This window comes from Tachyglossus aculeatus, chromosome X4 (genome assembly GCF_015852505.1).
Source record: "Tachyglossus aculeatus isolate mTacAcu1 chromosome X4, mTacAcu1.pri, whole genome shotgun sequence".
Lineage (NCBI taxonomy): Eukaryota > Metazoa > Chordata > Mammalia > Monotremata > Tachyglossidae > Tachyglossus > Tachyglossus aculeatus.
Genome location: NC_052098.1, coordinates 33,576,257 through 33,596,244, shown reverse-complemented (window position 1 = coordinate 33,596,244; position 19,988 = coordinate 33,576,257).

Below are 19,988 nucleotides of genomic sequence, written 5' to 3'. Positions count from 1 at the left end.
TTCACCTATGCGTATGTTCCAAGCCCAGATAGCAGGGCCTGAGTATTTGCAAGCTTTAGATTGTTCTGGGAGCCTGGATTGCTGAGCTGACACCCATTCAGATTGAATGTAAGGTCGCTGGATCCCAGGTTAAGCAGTTTAAATCTTGACCCGTTAACTATTAAAACCCTACAAAATCCAAAACTTTTCTAGATGATCCTGAATGTATAGTCAGGCTAATCGATAACTGGAACACTTTGTGTATCACAAGAACTTTGAGGGGATTGAGAGCCACTATCAAAAAACAAGATTCAGTCTGCCAAAAGGAGAATCCCAAGGGATTCTAAGGTGCCTGTTTTTTTCCTTTTCTTTTTGTTTTTCTCACTTTCTTGTACCCATGTGCATGAACACACACACAAACATACACACCCATACACAGTAAAAATCAATGAATGAATTTAACAACTCTTAAGAGCCCTATGTGGGCAGGGATTGTCTCTATTGCTGAAATGTACTCTCCAAGCGCTTAGCACAGTGCTCTGCACACAGTAAGGGCTCAATAAATATGATTGAAGGAATGAATGATGCAGAAGAAAACCATACCTAGGGGGAACACATTATTCCATGACCCTTCAGGGACTGCAGCCACCATCATATGTATAATAGTCACATGAGAGGTTAACGGGCCTAGCAGAGAAATTTGGCATATGATAAGATAGCAAAAAAGCATTTCTTTCTTTCTTGAGCATTCTGCACACAGTAAGCAGTCAACAAAATACCACTGATTGATTGATTGATTCTCCCCTCCCCCATGCATGACCCCATCAAAACTGTCACCTCTACAGACCGCAAATAAATGCCTTCTTGTAGAATCTAGGAGAATCATGTAATTACAGGATTTTGGCCATTAGTTTTGTAAGGCCAGCAGTTGGCTTGAGGGGAGGGTTTGTGAAGTTGCACAACATAGAAATGAGACATCCTCCCCACCTATACCCAGGGGATGAGCCAGAACAATTATTTCCACTTGAAAGCAGGAGCCTGGATGTTGAATATTTTCTAGCGTTGGTTGAAATTCAACAAGTCATGGATACCTGGGGTGGGTTGCCCTGATGTGACATTTTCATTCTCTTTTCATAATGAGCACACTGTTTTATTGAGGGCATTGGTGGGTACACATGGAGAGAGCCACAGAGTAGGGCTTTGTCTGACAGCGAATGAAAGCACTAAACTCTTCCATTTTTTCAAAACTGCTTTGTTTATCTGGTGATGAGGGGGCAAACTCTGCCTTGGCAGGGAAATATATGATTTCCAGTGCATCGAGGAACTCTGACCCCCATAATTAGGGTGGGCACTGAGCAATGGAAAATGCTGGTGCCCCTTTTATGACTCCCTTTCCAACTCCCCCATATTTTTAATTAAATACTTTTTCCTTGCAAATAATCTCAATTCATTATTTTCAAGTGTTCTGATCTCCAAAACATTAATTCAGCAAATAACAATAGTACAATGATAGCAATAAAAGTAACAATAAATAATAAGTATTGAAAGATCCAAAAATGAAAACTAGGATGTATTTATATTGTGGGAACTACTAGGCTCTGTATTTCTGTCCATTCCTGGTTGAATCAGCTCTCTTTATCATCTGTGGCTGAAATTAATGGGGGAGACAGAATGAGTACCTTGGCCTCTACATCCCGGTGGAGGTGGGAGGGAGGGTTAGGCTGTTGGATCCTGGGCCTGGCTATTTGGGGGACCCCAAGGTGCCCAAACGTACACTCAGAATTAGTCTCTAAGGATGCCTCTTTGTGTGCATCTTGGGCCCTGGCAGGAGGAGAAGCAGCTCAGAATTCCTCAGGCCCAGCCCATCCACCTCCATCCCTCACCCCGTCATCTCCCAAGTCCCACCCAGCGGGAAAGTGAGACTGGGAGAATGTCCATGCCCAGCCTCCACCAACAGCCTGGTGGGAACTAGGGAGGGAAAAGAGAGTAGGGAAGGAAGAAAGTGAGGAGCTGACAGAAGACTCTTCCCCTGGGAACAAAGAATCTATAAACCTACTCCGGTCCCCTCTCACCTAGACTCACCAGCTGGGGGTGAGGAGGCAACCCCTGTCAGTGGCACCCAGGGAAGCGTTCCTCCTCATCCCAAGGTGAGATGACCTGACCCTACCCCCGCCCCCAGAGGGTGGCCACTGATGGCCATATAAAGTAATGACATGACAAATTCACATCAGTCCTAGAGCGTTTCTCTGGTGGGGGGTGGTCGGTGACTCCCTACTTGCCTGAGAACCATTGCACTCTCCTACCAGCTCCGTATGAACTCTGCAGCTCTAACCAAATGGTGAAATTAGGTGGCAGGAACCACGGAAGAGGGAGGTTTGCCAATTAAAATGATACAACTGGACTTGAAAGCATCTAGTTCCGTGTTGATATTGGGCAGGGGACAGGATATCTAAAAACTGGACTGTTCAGTATTGAAGTGGATGAATGGCCACCTTCCAAATAATGCAAAGTTTGCCCTTTAAGCTTTATAAACTTCAAGGTGATCCTTCCTTTAAGGTTCCCTCTGAGGTTCGTGGTTGAGATATTCCTGCCTTGGCATTTCCAATCTGCTTTCTGTGTCCCTGCTTCAGTCCCCATTCCAAATGCAGGCATCTTTCTTTCCTGACTCTGATTTTCTTTGCCCCTCATTTCATTAATTTCAGAGTAAAGCAGAAGCAGCCTGGAATCACAGAAAGCAACTGGGAGGAACCACAGGGTACCCTGCTTCAGCCCCCCAATGCAGTCACAGTGCATCCAAATCCCTTAAATCAGCCCTTTCAAGTGACTAACACATTTGCAAAAACCATCAACAAGGAAGATTCAGAAGATTCACAGCTAGCATGAGGAAACTGATGCAGGTTTTGAGGGGCAGGGAGCAAGGCAACCAGTGTAGTGGCAGCAGCAAATGCAATAGAGAAAAGATGATAATAATAATAATAATAATGGCATTTGTTAAGCGCTTACTATGTGCAAAGCATTGTTCTAAGTGCTGAGGAGTTTACAAGGTGATCAGGTTGTCCCCCAGAGGGCTTTACAGATGAGGTAACTGAGGCACAGAGAAGTTAAGTGACTTGCCCAAAGTCACACAGCTGACAGTTAGTAGAGCCGGGATTTGAACCCACAACCTCTGACTCCAAAGCCCGTACACTTTCCACTGAGCCACGCTGCTCAAGATAAAAAAAAAAACCCACCATCTAGCAACCACTCAGAGTTCTTGGGACCTTTGGAATGGCTCTCTCTGATCTTCTTGTCAAATTTGGTTCCCTGATGTTTAATCTACAGCTTTCTTTGATGCACATTGAATCCATTACCCCGAGGGGGTCCATCTCTTAGTGGCTTTTGGGAACCAGCAAATATAATTCCTGACATTTCAATCTTCATCTTCAAATGCATGCACCTGCCTCAGCCTTCTTTTTCTCTGACTGAAAAACCCCCTCACTTTTACTCTTTCCACATGGAAGAGACAAGTGTGGCAGACAGTCTCCCTCCTCATGCCGATACCACAAGGGAAGGGGCCCGCCTTCCCAGTCTTCAGAACATTGAAAAGACTGTGGCCATTCGGGGACAAGGACTGTTTCCTCTGAACGGTGAGGAGCCTGGAGATTGCCCCCTCCAAGTACTGTTTTTGTTTATTTTAGTATTTGTAATTTTCTCTTTTTTGTAATTTATTGTTATTCATAATGCATTCCTACTGTTCTATGTGTCTGTCTTCCCAGACTTAGATGGTGAGTCCCTTGTAGGACAGTGACTGGGCCTGAATTGTATATGTTTTACCTACCCCAGTACTTAATACAGTGTTTCATTCACAGTAAGTGCTCAATAATAAACGAGTAAGAAATAGTTAAGTAATGAAGTGGTGAAACTGTCCAATAGGATTGTGTAACCCAAGATGGATCTACACAGCCCAAGGGGAGTGGAGGGTAATGGTTTCTTCAGTCGATGGGATACCAACTGGATCATTCAGGTCCCAAAGTGGATTCTGTGGGGGCCTGAGTGATCTGCTTGGATTCTCTAAATGAGCCCCTTTAGGTCAGCAAAATCTGTCTCGAGCTGGCTGAGAGGTCATTACTCTCTCTCTGTTTCCCTGGGGTTGATGCTCCCTCCTTGTCTTAAGTTAATGGGACCCATATTGGCAGCTCAGATTAAACCCTGCCTCCCAAAAGAGTCAGCAGAGCCAAGACAAACTTGGAGGAGCTAAAGGAAGAAGTTGTGAGTTGGTAATCTGCCCGGTGTGAAGATTCACTCTTTGGTGCCTTGGTGAGTAGACAGAATACTGTATTTGCCCTAATCATTTACCTTGAAGCTTCAGGGCTTCGGCCTAAATTTGATTAGACGGATCGAGGCGCAGAATGAAGAATGTAGAGTAGAGTACAGCAATTAACACAGCCTCTCTTTAGCCCTTCCAATTAAATCCCTTAGGAAGCCAAAATGATAAAGCAGGAATCAGGCTTATTTTTAATTAATCATTATACAGAGTTGGAGTTTCTTGCTTTGAGGTTGACTCTCCAGGTATCAAGGTTTCAGAGCATAGTTGTGAAACCCAACTGCCATTTATTATTTTCAATAAGGGTCGAAGGTTAGCAGTGATTTGGTCTGAATAAAATTGGGGCCAACTGATACAGGAGAGGCAAATGAGAGGCTAGAAAGCATGATGCAATGAGGTGAGGCAAGATCAACTAGAAAACACTGCCAATTCGGCTCTTCTCTCTTTAAGAAACATAGCTTTCTCTCTGTTTTTCCAGGAAGTGGGAGCCATAATGTAGTAAGATTTGATAAAGCTTACTGTATGCCAAATACTGTACTATGTGCTGGGGTAGATAAGTCAGACACTGTCCCTGGCGCACATGGGGCTTGCAGTCATTTTTTTTTGGTTAGGAATGAACACTTTTAATAAAGATGGCATCACCACTGTCAATAATATTTACTGAGCAACCACTGCAAATAGCACCTACTAAAAACCCCCCGTTCTCCTAAAATGCAGGAGTTGCAATCTCACAAAACCCTGCATTAAGGAAGCTCATGCTGTAGTGTTCATGACTCATTCAATCAATCGTATTTATTGAGTGTTTACTGTGTGCAGAGCACTGTACTAACTGCTTACTCCTGATGCAGCATGGGCATACATGTGCATGGACACAAGTCATTTTTTCCAACACCACCACCAACAGCGTCCTGTGCCCAAATAGACTAATGCATTGTCCAACATTCTCTAACAACACGCTAGACAAAGGGCATAGTGAAAACATATGTTCTGGCAGAACTGGGTGTGCATCATGGAAAATCGCTGACCTGGGAACAGCTGAACCCCTTTGCCAGAAACACAAATCCTGATCCCATCTCTTGTGGATTAGCCCTACTGCCTCTCTTCAGGCAAGAGTGGCTCTGGTTTGGTGAGTGTTGGCCCTCCTCAGAGTGGTGAGGATCTATCAGAAAATCGAATTTATTGAGTGTTTACTGTGTGCAGTGCACTGAACTAAGCGCTTGGTGGAGGGGGAGAGTATGATATAACAGAGTTGGTAGACATGGTCCCTGCGTATAATGAGCTTACATCTAGAGGGGGATACAGACGTTAATATAAATAAATAAAATATGGCTATGTACCTAAGTGCTGTGGGGCTGAGGGAGGGGTAAATAAAGGGAACAAAACCTAGTGCAAAGGTGACACAGAAGGGAGTGGGAAAAGAGGAAATGAGGGTTTTAGTTGGGAAAGGCCTCTTGGAAGAGGTGTGCTTTTAATAAGGCTTTGAAGGTGGGGAGAGTGATCATCTGTTGGATATCATCATCATCATCATCATCAATCGTATTTATTGAGCGCTTACTATGTGCAGAGCACTGTACTAAGCGCTTGGGAAGTACAAATTGGCAACATATAGAGACAGTCCCTACCCAACAGTGGGCTCACAGTCTTGAAGAGGGAGGGGCAGCATTGCCTAGTAGAAAGAGCACAGGACTGAGTGCCAGGAGACCTGGGCTCTAATCTTGACCCCACCACCTGCCTCTTGTGTCACCTTGGTCAAATTACTTAACTTCTTTTTTGTTGTTGTTGCTTATGGTATTTGTTAAGGACTTTCTTTGTGTCAAGTACTGTACTAAGCACTGGGGTAGATACAAACTAATCAGGTCAGACACAGTCCATGTCCCACAGGGGACTCACAGTCTTAATCCCCATTTTACAGATGAGGTAACTGAGACAGAGAAGCTCTTCATGCCTCAGTTTTCTCATCTGCAAAATGGGTCTTAAATACTTGTTCTTTTTCCCCCTTACACCATGAGCCCCATGTGAAACAGGGACTACGTTTGATATGATTATCTTGTATCTATTCCAGTGCTTAGTATGGTGCTTGGCACACAGGAAGGGTTTAACAAATATTATTATTATTAGCAACCTGAGTTACAGCATTCCCAGCCAGAAAAATCCTTTCCCATACTCTAGCTTTTGTTCCTTCCAGTGGGTCCTGTCTAGCCAAGTCTCAATTTACTTGAGGTGATTTCTTTCTCCTTCCACTATAGAATTATATCAGTCCCCCTTTTCCAGGGCCACTACCTCCTGAGCAAGAATCTCACAATGTCTGTGTTCGAAATCTGTACTATCAACAAAGAAATTGGTTGGCATTGATTCTGCTGCTCAGAGCCCTTAGCAAGAGGATTATGTGTCAATTTGCCAGTATGTTTAAAAACCAGTTAAACATACAATCCAGGAGCATCAGTCATCTGGGCTGACACTCCCTTACAGTGAGCACCCATTTTTTTTTTTATCATCCTTATTATTTCCTAGGGTTCCAGTGTGCCCTGGCTCCTCACCATCGTCACATAATTATTCCTCTAAGCATTTTGGTTGGAAAATATAAGCCAACAGTTCACTGAATGGGTACTTGTGACATGCTGCTTAGGTGATATGTTGTTTGCATCTACTACTATATCAGGCAGAAGCCATATCTTTTACTTCTATTGTATGTTGCCTAAGTGCTTAGAAGAGGACTTTGTGATGCTCAATAAATAGTGATGATGATGATGATGATAATGATGAAGAAGAAGCAGACAATCAAACTTGCCCTCCTTGACATCCATCCTCATGGTTAGGGATGCAACTTCTAACATCCTTAACAGTTTTTTCTTCAACAAACCACTTAGCCATTAATTTATCCAAAAGCTTCTTGAAACTACTGATACTTTCTGCTGACGAAAAGAATGTGGGTCAAGGACTCACTCAAGCAGCAACTCAGATAATCTGCACTGTGTGGCTGCTTACATTTTCGAGATCTGCAATTGCAGAATTCTAAAGGAGTTTATTTTACGTGTTGGAATTTTTGTTGCCAAATGAATTAATTTTTAAGTTATTTTAAACATATGCTCTTTTCTTATCCCTTAGGGCAATATAAAACTCCAAATTACTCACATTAATGCTGATCTAGGCCAGGAAAAATGTCTAATGTTGATAGAAAACAGACACTTTCCAGCAGAAATGGATCAAAGAAGTGACTCAGTTACCTGTAAGAAGGAAATAATTTGCCAGGGCTGCAGAGATGAGAGGCAACCTATTGCCATGTGTTTTAAATTCCTGGTGCATTTAGAAACTAGTGGATCCAGACAATAGATTTGAAAACCCTTTTACTATGTTCTATTGCTCTGAAGCCCCTTAACAGAACCTCCTGATGAGCTGTCAAGTTGGCTCTCCCTAGAACATATCCTGGCCAATACAGGGCTGGACTAGCTCCCAGATGATTAGTGGGAGGTCCCAAAAAGAGCAGGGGTGAGTTGGGGGTTGGAGGATTTGAGGAGCAGAAGCTCCTTTGCTTCAATCTGCTGTGTTTTTCTCCTATCAGGCTCCAGTTAAGGAAGGGCCAGCTAGGAGAGTGGCATAATAGATGGAAGTAAAGGAGTTTTCTTGAGTCTTTCAGAACTAGACATGATATCCAGAATCCCAAGAGGCCAGCCCAGCCCTACTCTTTCGTGTCTGGGATCTTCTCTGATCCAGAATCCAACTGCGGCTTAGTGAGACTCTAGACTGTAGGCTGAAGGCTCTGCTCGTTGTGGGCAGGGAATGTACCTGTTATATTGTACTCTCCCAAGCGCTTTGTACAGTGCTCTGCACACAGTAAGTGTTCAATAAATGTGATTGACTGACTGACTGGACTGGCTGACTGAGGACCTACTAGAGTTCCTATAGGTCCCTGTAAATCCCAATCTAATGCAGTCTAAGTCCCTCTGCTTCTCTGGTGGGATCTTACCTGGTGGCTTCAGAGCAGGGGAAGGGGTAAAGTGCTTGCTAAAGGCTGTGGGGAGAGCCTAGTATCCCTCCGGATTTTTCTGCAGCATTTTTCTTCACTGAAAGGAGCAGCATGGCCTAGTGGAAAAAGCACAAGCCTGGGTGTCAGAAGACATGGGTTCTATCCCAGATCTGCCATGTGTATGCTATGTGGCCTTGGGGAAGTCACTTAAACTGTGAGCCCTAAGCAGGACAGGGACTGTGTTCAACCTAATTAACTTGTACCTACCCCAGCATTCAACAAATAACATTAAAACAAACAAAAAACTTTACTTCCCTGGGCCTTAGTTACCTCATCTGTAAAATGGAGATTCAGTACTTGTTCTTTCTATTTATACTGTGATCCCTGTGAGGGACAAGGACTGTGTGACCTGATTATCTTGTATCTTCCCCAAAACTTATAACAGGGCTTGACTCATAGAAGCACTTAATGACTATCACAGTTATTATTACTATTAGTGAGAATGGTAGGATTTTAATGTGATCCCTGTGCCTTGCCTTTCTCACAATGAAAATAATCACTGTGGTATTTGTTTAAGTGCTTACTATGGGTCAAGCACTGGGCTAAGCCCTGGGACACAAACAGTACAATCAGTCCCTGTCCCACTTGGGGTTCACAGTCTAAAGGGGAGGTAAAACAGGTATTGAATCCTCATTTTACAGATGAGGAAACTGGGGCACAGAGAAGTGAAGTGACTTGCCCAAGGTCATACAGCAGGCAACTGGCAGAGCCAGGATTAGAATCAAGTCTCCTGACTATGCACTTTCCATGCTGCTTCTCTTGTCAAAAATACAGGGAAAATGATACAAACGCAGAAGAAAAATCTGCTCCAACATGTGAAGCATACTAAATTTGAGGCTGAATCCTGCTGAAGCTGTTGTGGGGTAGAAGCCTCTGGGCTTGTTTAAATGAATCTCCAAACCTTGCTGAAACCATTTTATTTTAAAACAAATGAAGGTGTACACTCAGTTCTTCCTTAGTGTGTGCTTTCAATACACCTTTCAGAAAAAATGCTCTTGGGAAATTAGAGAGCGTTCATCCAACAATACATGTCCATCTGGTTACAACGTGTTTGTGGTGTCAGACATTGCACATGTGCTAGAATGTGAATTTTTCTTAAATGGGTTTCATCAAAATTGTAACCCCTGCATTATGGGAGCACAAGCGAGGACCCATTAATAGTTGTCCCATCACCTTCATTAAATGAAATAAGTATTTTTAAAAGGACGAAGTTCTGTGTTATCCAACGTTTAGAAAGGTTCACAAACCTACGGGGTCACTCTGCTCCCCACCTTTGTAAATATCTCTGTAACAGGATAAGCAGCAGTTTAACACAAATACTCTCTGGGGAAAGCACATACAGCCAACACACTAGTTTCCAGAGACAACTGTTTGCCTTTTGGTGCCCCTCTATTAGGCAATCATCAGTAGAGACACCACACAGGCTCGTAACCTTGGCGTTATCCTTGACTCCTCTGTCTCATTCAGCCCATATATTCAATCCATCACCAAATCCTGTTGCCTGTTGGCCTCATCCTATTGGCCGCACACGTCCACCCATTGCTAAAATCCACCCTTTCCTCTCCATCCAAAGTGCTACCACGTTAATACAGTCACTCATCCTATCCCACCTAGATTATTGCATCAACTTCCTTGCTGACCTCCCAACCTCCTGCCTCTCCCCACTACAGTCCATATTTCACTCTGCTACCCGGACCATCTTTCTACAAAAACATTTAGAACATGTCATCCCCACCCCCTCCTCAAAAATATCCAGTGGTTGCCCATCCACCTCTCTGTCAAACAAAAACTCCTCACCATTGGCTTTAGAGCACTCTGTCATCTTGCCCCCTCCTACCTCACCTCACTTCTCTCCCTCTACGACCCAGCCTGCATACATTGCTTCTCTAGTGCTAACCTTCTCACTGTGCCCCAATCTCACCTGTCTCACAGCCGACCCCTGTCCCTGGTCCTGCCTCTGATCTGGAATGCCCTCCCTCCTCAAATTCGACAATGACTCTCCCCCACCTTCAAAGCCTTATTGAAGGCACATCTCTTCCAAGAGGCTTTCCCAGACTAAGCCCCACTTTTCCTCATCTCTCACTCCCTTCTTTGTCACCCTGACTTGTCCCTTAGCTCACCCCCCTCCATCAACCCCAAAGCACTTATGTATATATCTGTAATTTTACTTATATTGATGTCTATCTCTCCGCCTCTAGTCTGTGAGCTCACTGTGGTTAGGGAATGTCGCTGTTTATTGTTGTATTGTACTTTTCCAAGCACTTAGTACAGTGCTCTGCACACAGTGAGTGCTTAAAAATATGATTGAATGAATGAATGAATGAAAGTAGGGAATCTCAGCTGTTATATACCATATATTAGTTTGCTGGAAAAAGAGGCGAAAGTTATAGGTTAAATGATGAAGTTATTACATTATTTGTGATTTTGAATTATCCCTAATTAAGGGTTTGGGATAGTTTGGATCTGACCCTGAACCCTTAATGCATGTACTACTCTTCAAAATTATTCCCAGACTTTTAGTGATGTACCCTGAAAGGGATAGGAGCCTCGGAAAACTGCTAAAATGCATTTTTTAATGCAAAACCTTTCAGTACATATATGTATATATATATATTTATATACATACATATATATATGTGTGTGTGTGTGTACATATATATATTGACCTACATTGAATCAACAAAACACTCAAGCCCTGTGATTTAATTTACATATATATGTATATGTATATCTATCCAATTGTTCGCAATGAGATGTAAAGATAGCACCTTTCTTCCTGAAATAAAAAATGAGGCAAAGTTCCTTCTGTGTGAAAACTCAGATTTAAAAAAGGATCAAAAACTCTAAGTTTCCATGTAACACAAGCCTCAGGCTATTTCCTGGAAGTGGTACATAAATTAAAACACGGGGCTTGAGTGTTTTATTGATTTAGTCTATAAAGAATAAAAAATCAGAAAAAATGAACAATGGTGTTTTTAACAATAAATGCTATTTTCCTCCAGCTGTAAGGTTTTAAACTTGAATTTCTCAAAGCAATACACATTCCCCACCCACAACCAAATGCCATAAGGTGCTAGTTTCAGTCTACTCAGAGCCCAGGAATGATTTTCTAAATACCGAATCACATTTCTCCAACCTGTTGAGTTCACAATTGTAATGATTAACAGTTTAATGAAAATCATTGCTTGAATGCTAACTTAGACTATATCTAACAACTAATGAACAACTTCGCACCACAAAGATAATATGAAAAGTGGGCGCCTAAAATGTCACTGAGACCCAATTCTCATCCAGTCTCCTCACTTTTTAATGTAGGAGGATATGGGGGTGAGAAGTTTACAAAATCAATGCAGCAAGGCTGTTAGAAATGTCTTCCTCAGACCAGCTCTCCCCACAACTGGCCTCTCACTATTTTTCCTGCCTCCTTTCCCGAAATCCTCTGGGCCAATTCTGCCACTCCTGCTATGACTTCCCCTGCCTTAATAATACACATACTACAAATAAGAAGATGGATGTAAGGGCTGGAGAAAATAGTAAAATAACAAGTACCTTCACAAAACATTTTCATAAGGATTTTTCAATTCCATCTAATATCATTTTTATATCTCATCATCCTGCCTTGGGGATAAATACAGAAACAAGCTAGCCCACATACATTCTTTACCAGTCTTCTCCTTCTAGAAGTAAGATGAGTGAAATCAGCTGTCTTATCTCTTTGCCCTGTCTTACTCCCCTGGCTTACTGAGTGCCTATGATAGTAACAATTGTGGTATTTCTTAAATGCTTACAGTGTCCTGGGGTAGATACAAGATAATCAGATCAGACAGTTCCTATCTCACATGGGGCTCATGGGCTAAGAAGGAGGTCTAAGTATTGAATACACAGTTTACAGATGAGGAAACTGACAGTTCCTATCTCACATGGGGCTCATGGGCTAAGAAGGAGGTCTAAGCATTGAATACACAGTTTACAGATGAGGAAACTGAGGCACAGAGAAGTGCCCAAGGTCACATAGCAGGCAAATGGTGGAGTCAGAATTAGAGCCCAAGTCCTCAGACTCCTAGGCTTGTGCTCTTTCCCCTAGACCATGGCTATAATAACTTGTTACTGCTAGTGAGAAGCAGTGTTGCCTAGTGGAAAGAGCACGGGCCTAGGAGTCAGAGGACCTGCGTTCTAATCTTAGTGCTACCACTTGCCTGCTGTGTGACCTTGTGCAAGTCACTTAACTTCTGTGTGCCTCAGTTTTGTAAATGAAGATTCAATGCTTGTTCTCCCTCTTGCTTAGACTGGGAGCCCCATATGGGACAGGGACCGTGTCTGACCTGTTTAACTTGAATGCTTAGAATGGTGCTTGACAGATAGCAAATATTATAACAATAATACTAATAATAGTAGTAGTTAGTGAAAGCAATGGAAAAATACAGAATTTTTCTCACAATCTCTTAGAATTAAAGTATTTTACTCTTCCATTAACCACAATCACTTAAAATAAACCCAGTTCTTTACAGGAAGCATCCATCTTTGGACTACAGCTTTAGCCCACTCTTCCCTGACTCGGAGAATGAATTGCTCAATCAATCAATCCATCATATTTATTGAACACTTACTGTGTGCAGAGCACTATACTAAGTGCTTGGGAGAGCACAATACAACAATATAACAGATTGGTAGACACATTCCTCTATTACTCTATTTATGTATCTTACTTGTATATATCTATTCTATTTATTTTATTTTGTTAATATGTTTGGTTTTGTTCTCTGTCTCCCCCTTCTAGACTGTGAGCCCACTATTGGGTAGGGACCGTCTCTATATGTTGCCAATTTGTACTTCCCAAGGTCTAAGGTCCCAAGGTCCTTGTACTTCCCAAGCGCTTAGTACAGTGCTCTGCACACAGTAAGTGCTCAATAAATATGATTGATTGATTGATTGATTCCCTGTCCACAATAATGAAGTGGACATGAATCTGACTCAGACCCTGAATCAGGGTTTCCTGGATTCTGGGGTGGTTTCAGGGAAGTCAGAACCTTCCATGAGCTCCTGGAAGGAGAGGGAAGTCTCTGCTGCCCATAGAGACAGCCAAAGACCACCCCACGACTCTGGCTGCCTGGGCATTTCCCAAGCTATTTTAGGGGATCCAGGTAGTAACCATTATTCACCCTATTTGTACACTCCAGAGAGGCTTGTCTCTAGAGTGTGATCTACATGAGATTGCGCAAGCGGCAGAATGGCTACTAGCCAACATTCTCCCCAGTCTTGCCTCAAATGGCATGGAGAGTCACGGGGGACAGCATGGGTGTGCCACCCACAGAGGCAGTGTGTTTTCCTGCCCATGGAACTTGATGGGCAAACTCCATGATATCGTGTGCCCTATTTCACCATTAGTCGAAGATTTTTTGTGCGTGTGTTTCCTAGGCAGTACTTAAAACTTTGTGAACCTCAGTGAATAATCAGTTACCTACAAAATCAACTCAGAATAAATTTCCCTTAGAGATTTGCAATTCGTCAGGTGCAGGAGTGTTTAGCATTTGGTATTATATTTAGTACTTCATTTACACAGTCCTTTCTAGCCATTTGTTTTGGTTAATCATTGCAACCCCCATGTAAAGTACAATAGGTAAGTATGGTTTTCCTTAATAAAAGGGTTAATGGGGGAATTGAGGCATGCTGAAACAAACAGTCCTTTTGCAAAGTGGAGGTGAAATGGAGAGAAAATCAGATGCAGAGCTGAGATTAAAAACTTTGAGTATTGGGTCCCAGTTTGAGGAGCTTGGTTTCTGGGAATTCGCTTGTCTCCGATTAACCAGTTCCATGAATTCCTGATTCCTTCATCTGGCTTGTGGACATGGTGAATAGGATGGTGAATGCTCAAGAATGCCCAGTGGCAAAAGTATTTTACAAATTGTTGTTATTTTGGACCTCAATTCACCTTCATCTTCATCTTAGAGAAGCAGCACGGCTTAGTGGAAAGAGCATGGGCTTGTGAGTCGGAGGTCATGGGTTCTAATCCCAGCTCCACCACTTGTCTGCTGTGTGACTTTGGGCAAGCCACTTCATTCTCTGTGCCTCAGTTCCCTCATCTGTAAAATGGGGATTAAGACAGTGAGTCCCACATGGGACAACCTGATTACCTTGTATCTCCCCCAGTGCTTAGAACAGTTCTTGGCACATAGTAAGTGCTTAACAAATACCATTATTATTATTAATCAATTGATTCATTTTGAGTCTTAGGGGAACGATCACAGAAAAGTGACATTTTTGAAATGGGGTTTTCAGATTCCACTGATCTCTTGGCTGGTTGCTTTTCCCATCTATCCATCAAACCACAATCTTCCCCACCTTCCCTGACTAATGATCAATACCCTGGTTCTTGTCTACCCTTCAGCCCCTACTTACACTTGGGTAGTCATGTCCCTCCACAGCACTGGTGTATATAAGCATATTTGATTTTTATATGTCTAATTTTCCATTTAGGTTGTAAGCTCTTTGTTGGCAGGGAACACACTTTGTGCTCCTGTTTTCGTCTCCTTAGTGCTTAATATAGTGCTCTGCACTCAATAGGTGCTCAGAAAGTACAATTACTATTGGGGAAAGAAGGGGGTTAATGTTGAGGTGCTCCTGATCGGGGTAGCAGCTCTACAAAATAACAGGATTGTGTACAAAATACTAGTGAGCTGGAGACATTTCCAATAGAGACTGGCAAGAAACCCATTTAAATAGTCATGTCCATATTATTTGGCCCTCTGAGCCACGCTTGTGTGAACCACATGTCATGCTGCTCTTGCCCCCAGTGTCTTCACACCAGGGTCTGGGTTTCAGGGTCCTGGGTCTCTTGGTCTTCAGGTCTTTTGGTAGAGAGGAGGGGCTCTGCCGGGGAACAAGGGTCTGTGGCTCCCCCAAACAATAAGCTCAGTTCTAGTTGTATGATGGTGGCGCTTGGAGTCAGCTGCTCAAGCCAGTATCCAAATAACACCTGAGTTGCTTGCAGATAGGGAACAGGGGGAGAAGTAACATGGAGAATGCTGGCTAATAATTATTGCTAGATAGATAGTTGGATTGGATTTTGCCCAAGTTAATTTCATGCCACATTTTGCTGTGATTTCAATAAAGAAAGAGCCTTATAGCAATCTTAAATAAAAAGCTAGTGGAGTCCATGGATTCTGACTAGTCTATCATCTTAATGACAATGTTCTAATGGTCCTGATCTTCTTCCTCTAATGAACATAGAGGATGTTTATACGCATTTTCTTAGGTTGTTCCGAGACACAATTAACTTCATTTAAGGATGAACCATTAAGCATTTTCTTACAAACATCAGCAATTTTATAGCAAAACTAGGCCATGGATTTTCTTAGCTAACGTTCCAACTGTTTACTCTAATAAAACAACCTTTATCCAAATAAAACAATATCTGGCATTCATGAAAACTACATTCCCTATGGAATCTGTATGCGTATGGACCCCAATTTATCCTAGCTGGAGTTGAAAAAGACCTAAATAACCATGCTAAAAATTGATGGCTTTTAACCAAGACCTTTCTGACTAACCCTTCTCTGCAGTGATGTCCTGTGATTTTGCTCGATACTGTTCTTGTTGAATTGCTGGACGATTGTTTTAATATTTTATTTATCCTGCTATTCTTCTCTGCCTGTCTTCCCCCTCTTTATAATCTGAGCTTCTTGTAGGTCTTTTAACTCTTTTTCCAGGGCTTAAACACTCATTAACTGTCAAGGCAACCAAGTCCTTGCTTTTTCTTTCCCACATTTTAGGTATTGTGTGAAAAGTATTCTTAGAAGCAGAATGGCCTAGTGGATAGAGCACAGGCCCGGGAGTCAGGAGGACCTGGCTTCTAATCCTGGCTCTGCCACGTGTCTGCTGTGTGACCTTGGGCAAATCACTTCACTTTTCTGTGCCTCAGATACCACACCTGTAAAATGGGTATTAAGACTGGGAGCCCCATGGTGGACATGGGCTGTGTCCAACTTGATTAGTTATTTCCTCCAGCGCTTAGTACAGTGCCTGGCTCATAGAAAGTGCTTAAAAATAACATTTAAAAATTAAAAAATGAGCAAAATGAAACAACTAAAATGGAAATGTAGCTATGTGGCAATACAGCAACCAGAAATTGATAAAATAGCTAGAAAAAAATCAATAACTATTTTTATAGGTTAGACTGCACAATACTTGCTTTTAAAAATAGTTACTTTTTATAGTTAATCTTTACCTTTTATTATTGCAAGGCAAATGGAAAAAGAATATAAGAGAATAAGGTTATGGATGAGAATGTTCAGGTTCAGTGTATGGAAATTCCCATGGCTCTATAGCCAAAGTGCACCATTCTATCCATCTGATTCTTCAGTGGAAAAATCAATCCGATTAAATTCAACAATGAAGTAGAATTCTTGGCTCTCTCAAGGTTTTGCTGTTTCCTTCTTATTTTCAAATATCCAATTTCAGACCTTCTCTTGCTCAGCACATAGCAGACTCCCACCAGGTATTTTTAACTTGTTTCAGTAGGCAAAGCCTACACAAAAAAAGTTGTTCTTATGAAACAGAAGACAATGAAGAGAGTGGGATTTAAATTTCTGGCCTGCCAGGTTTATCAAAAGCTGCGTTTGCACAATCAAAAGAACTAATTCTCAGAACTATAATACAATAGAATAATATTGGCTTTTGTTTGGAAAACGATGTGGTTTTAGTAACTGCACAGTAATGCTATTTGCAATTTATGCTATTTTCAAGTAATACTATTAATCAATCAATCAATCGTATTTATTGAGCGCTTACTGTGTGCAGAGCGCTGTACTAAGCGCTTGGGAAGTACAAGTTGGCAACATTTAGAGACAGTCCCTACCCAACAGTGGGCTCACAGTCTAGAAATGCTATTTTCAAGTAATAACTATTTTCAGTTGCCCATATGACTTCTTTTTAAAGCTGGGCCATGGTTATCTCACTGGAGGCATACAAACAGACTGACTCCTCAGTATAGGACTTCCTCATTTGGTGAATGTTCCACTGCTTCTTTTGTACTTTGAGGATCTGAAAAGCTCAGCCATTAGGATATCCATTTGCAACTTCATCTTTGCACACCAGTACTTCATGAAAGAAGAGCCTCCCCCTGCTCCCCGACCAAAATACCCCAAATTTGATAGTGATAGTGTGTACCAGTTTGGAACATATTGTGTCCACACAAAACTTGACCCTAAATCTAAATCTAGAGGAAAATGCTACTAAAACATTTCCTCAGAATGTTAGAATGCTGTTGACTAAACCCAACTCAGCTTCTCACAATAATATTTCCTAAAATCTGCTGAAAACTTAATAAAAAAGCTCCAAGGAAGATAGTTCCCTACAAAATCCACATTGCTATTCCTAGACAGATGGTATTTTTTTTAAATGAACGCTGATCAATTTTACTAATTCCTCAAACTTAGAGGTGAGACTTACTGGTCTATAATTCCCAAAAATACTTTTTTTATAAATGTGAGTTACACTGGCAGTGTAGGTTCTCAGAAGTAGTCATTCATTCATTCAACCGTATTTATTGAGCGCTTACTGTGTGCAGAGCACTGTACTAAGTGCTTAGGAAGTACAAGTTGGCAACATATAGAGACATATAGTCCCTACCCAACAACTGGCTCACAGTCTAGAGGGGGGAGACAGATAACAAAACAAAACATGTAGACAGGTGTCAAGTCATCAGAATAAATAGAAGTAAAGCTAGATGCACATCATTAACAAAATAAATAGAATAGTAAATATGTACAGGTAAAATAGAGTAATAAATCTGTACAAACATATATACAGTTGCTGTGGGGAGGGAAAGGAGGTAGGGCAGGGGGGAGGGGGAGAGGAAAGACGGGGCTCAGGGGTGTGTGTACACGTGTGTGCATTTGTATGAAAAGTTAATTTTGTTTTTTATTCATTAGCAATCTTCAAAATAGTTGATTTAGTGTGAGACCATATTTTTCAGTTAACCTAACAAGGCATTATCTTCTTCTAGTTTTAGAAATGATGATAAATGATGTTGATGATCAGTGGTATTTATTGAGCGCTACTATGCACTCAGAGAAGCAGCATGGCTTAGTGGAAGGAACATGGGCTTGGGAGTCAGAGGTTGTGGGCTCTAATCCCAGCTCCACCACTTGTCAGCTGTGTGACTTTGGGCAAGTCACTTAACTTCTCTGTGTCTCAGTTACCTCATCTGTAAAATGGGGATTAAGACTGTGAGCCCCACATGGGACAACCTGATTACTTTATATCTACCCCAGTGCTTAGGACAGTGCTTGGCACATAGTAAGCAGTTAACAAATACCATCATCATTATTGTTATTATTATTATGTGCAGAACACTGTACTAAGCACTTGATGCTGCTATTGCTAATGGTGATTCTGGAGTCTTATGTTACGAATGATGGATAGTCTTGGTTGTGAGATTTCAGGACTCAGGTGAAAAAATTGATTAAACTGTTAATGGTTGTAAGAATGGAAGTGCTACATGGCAGTTGGGGTGGAGAGGGATAATGATGGGTAGATGAGAGATTAATTAAGGAAGAACTCCTGGAGAAGCTGATTTCAGAAGGGCCTTGAAGATGGGGAGAGCAGTGGTCTACAGTGCTCCGCCCAGAGTAGATGTTCAATTGAACACTGATGACTGAGTTAACAGGTTGTTTTTCTTTTTAAATGGAACTCAACCCCACTGACCTTGTGTAAATATTATTTGTCATATACATCAGCTATTTGTTTATTCAGTTGCACCCTTAAGATCAAATTACCTTTCAGGAGAGTAGCAGGCACAGGTGAAATGTCAGCATTGTGGCATTTTAAGTAGACACATTCTTCAGTGCCTTGGCTAGCCTGTTAGGCAGCTTGCCAGAAGTTCTTACACCAATGGTGATTTCGAGATCAGAAGAGATGAACTGTCACACTTCCATACTCTCATGCAAATGTGAAGCATTAGTTTAGTTTTGGAGATGTACAGGGCTTTCCTTGTTAACGCAAGTGCCTTGGAACTTAGTTTGATTACCAGTTTCTACGGTATCAGAAGTCAGTTTGAAAGTTTGTTTCCTTGACTACAAGTGGGAGTTAGACTGAAAGCTCATTCGTTCATTCATTCAATTGTATTTATTGGGTGCTTACTTTATGGAGAGCACTGTACTATAAGCACTTGGGAGAGTACAATATGACAAAATTAAAGCTCATTGAGAGCTGCTTGATCATGTCTACAAACTACATTGTACTCTCCGAAGAGCTTAATACAGTGCTCTGCATACAGTAAGCCCTCAATAAATGCCACTGATCAAGTTTACTGTTTCTGTGTTTCTACCGTGGTGATCAATGGAAACTATCAGTTTCCTCTCCAGTTGTAACTACATTATCAAATTATATCTCCTATTTGAATAGGTAGGTTATATTAAGGCTTATTTCAACTCTCAAATATTAAACTTCCTTTTTTTCCAAGGCAACATGCACCAGTGCCAAGTTTTGCCTAGAAAAAACAAATGCTTTCAAAATCTTAAAATGATTATGGCAGTTTACCTGAATCATATTGATAGATTTTACTAATACGAATGCCTTGTAAATACATGTTTTCCTTGAATAGTGGTATAACACAATGGAATATTCATCTAGTATATATAGTGGTCCAGTTTCAAATGTTTTCTCAACATTGAGTTTTAATTG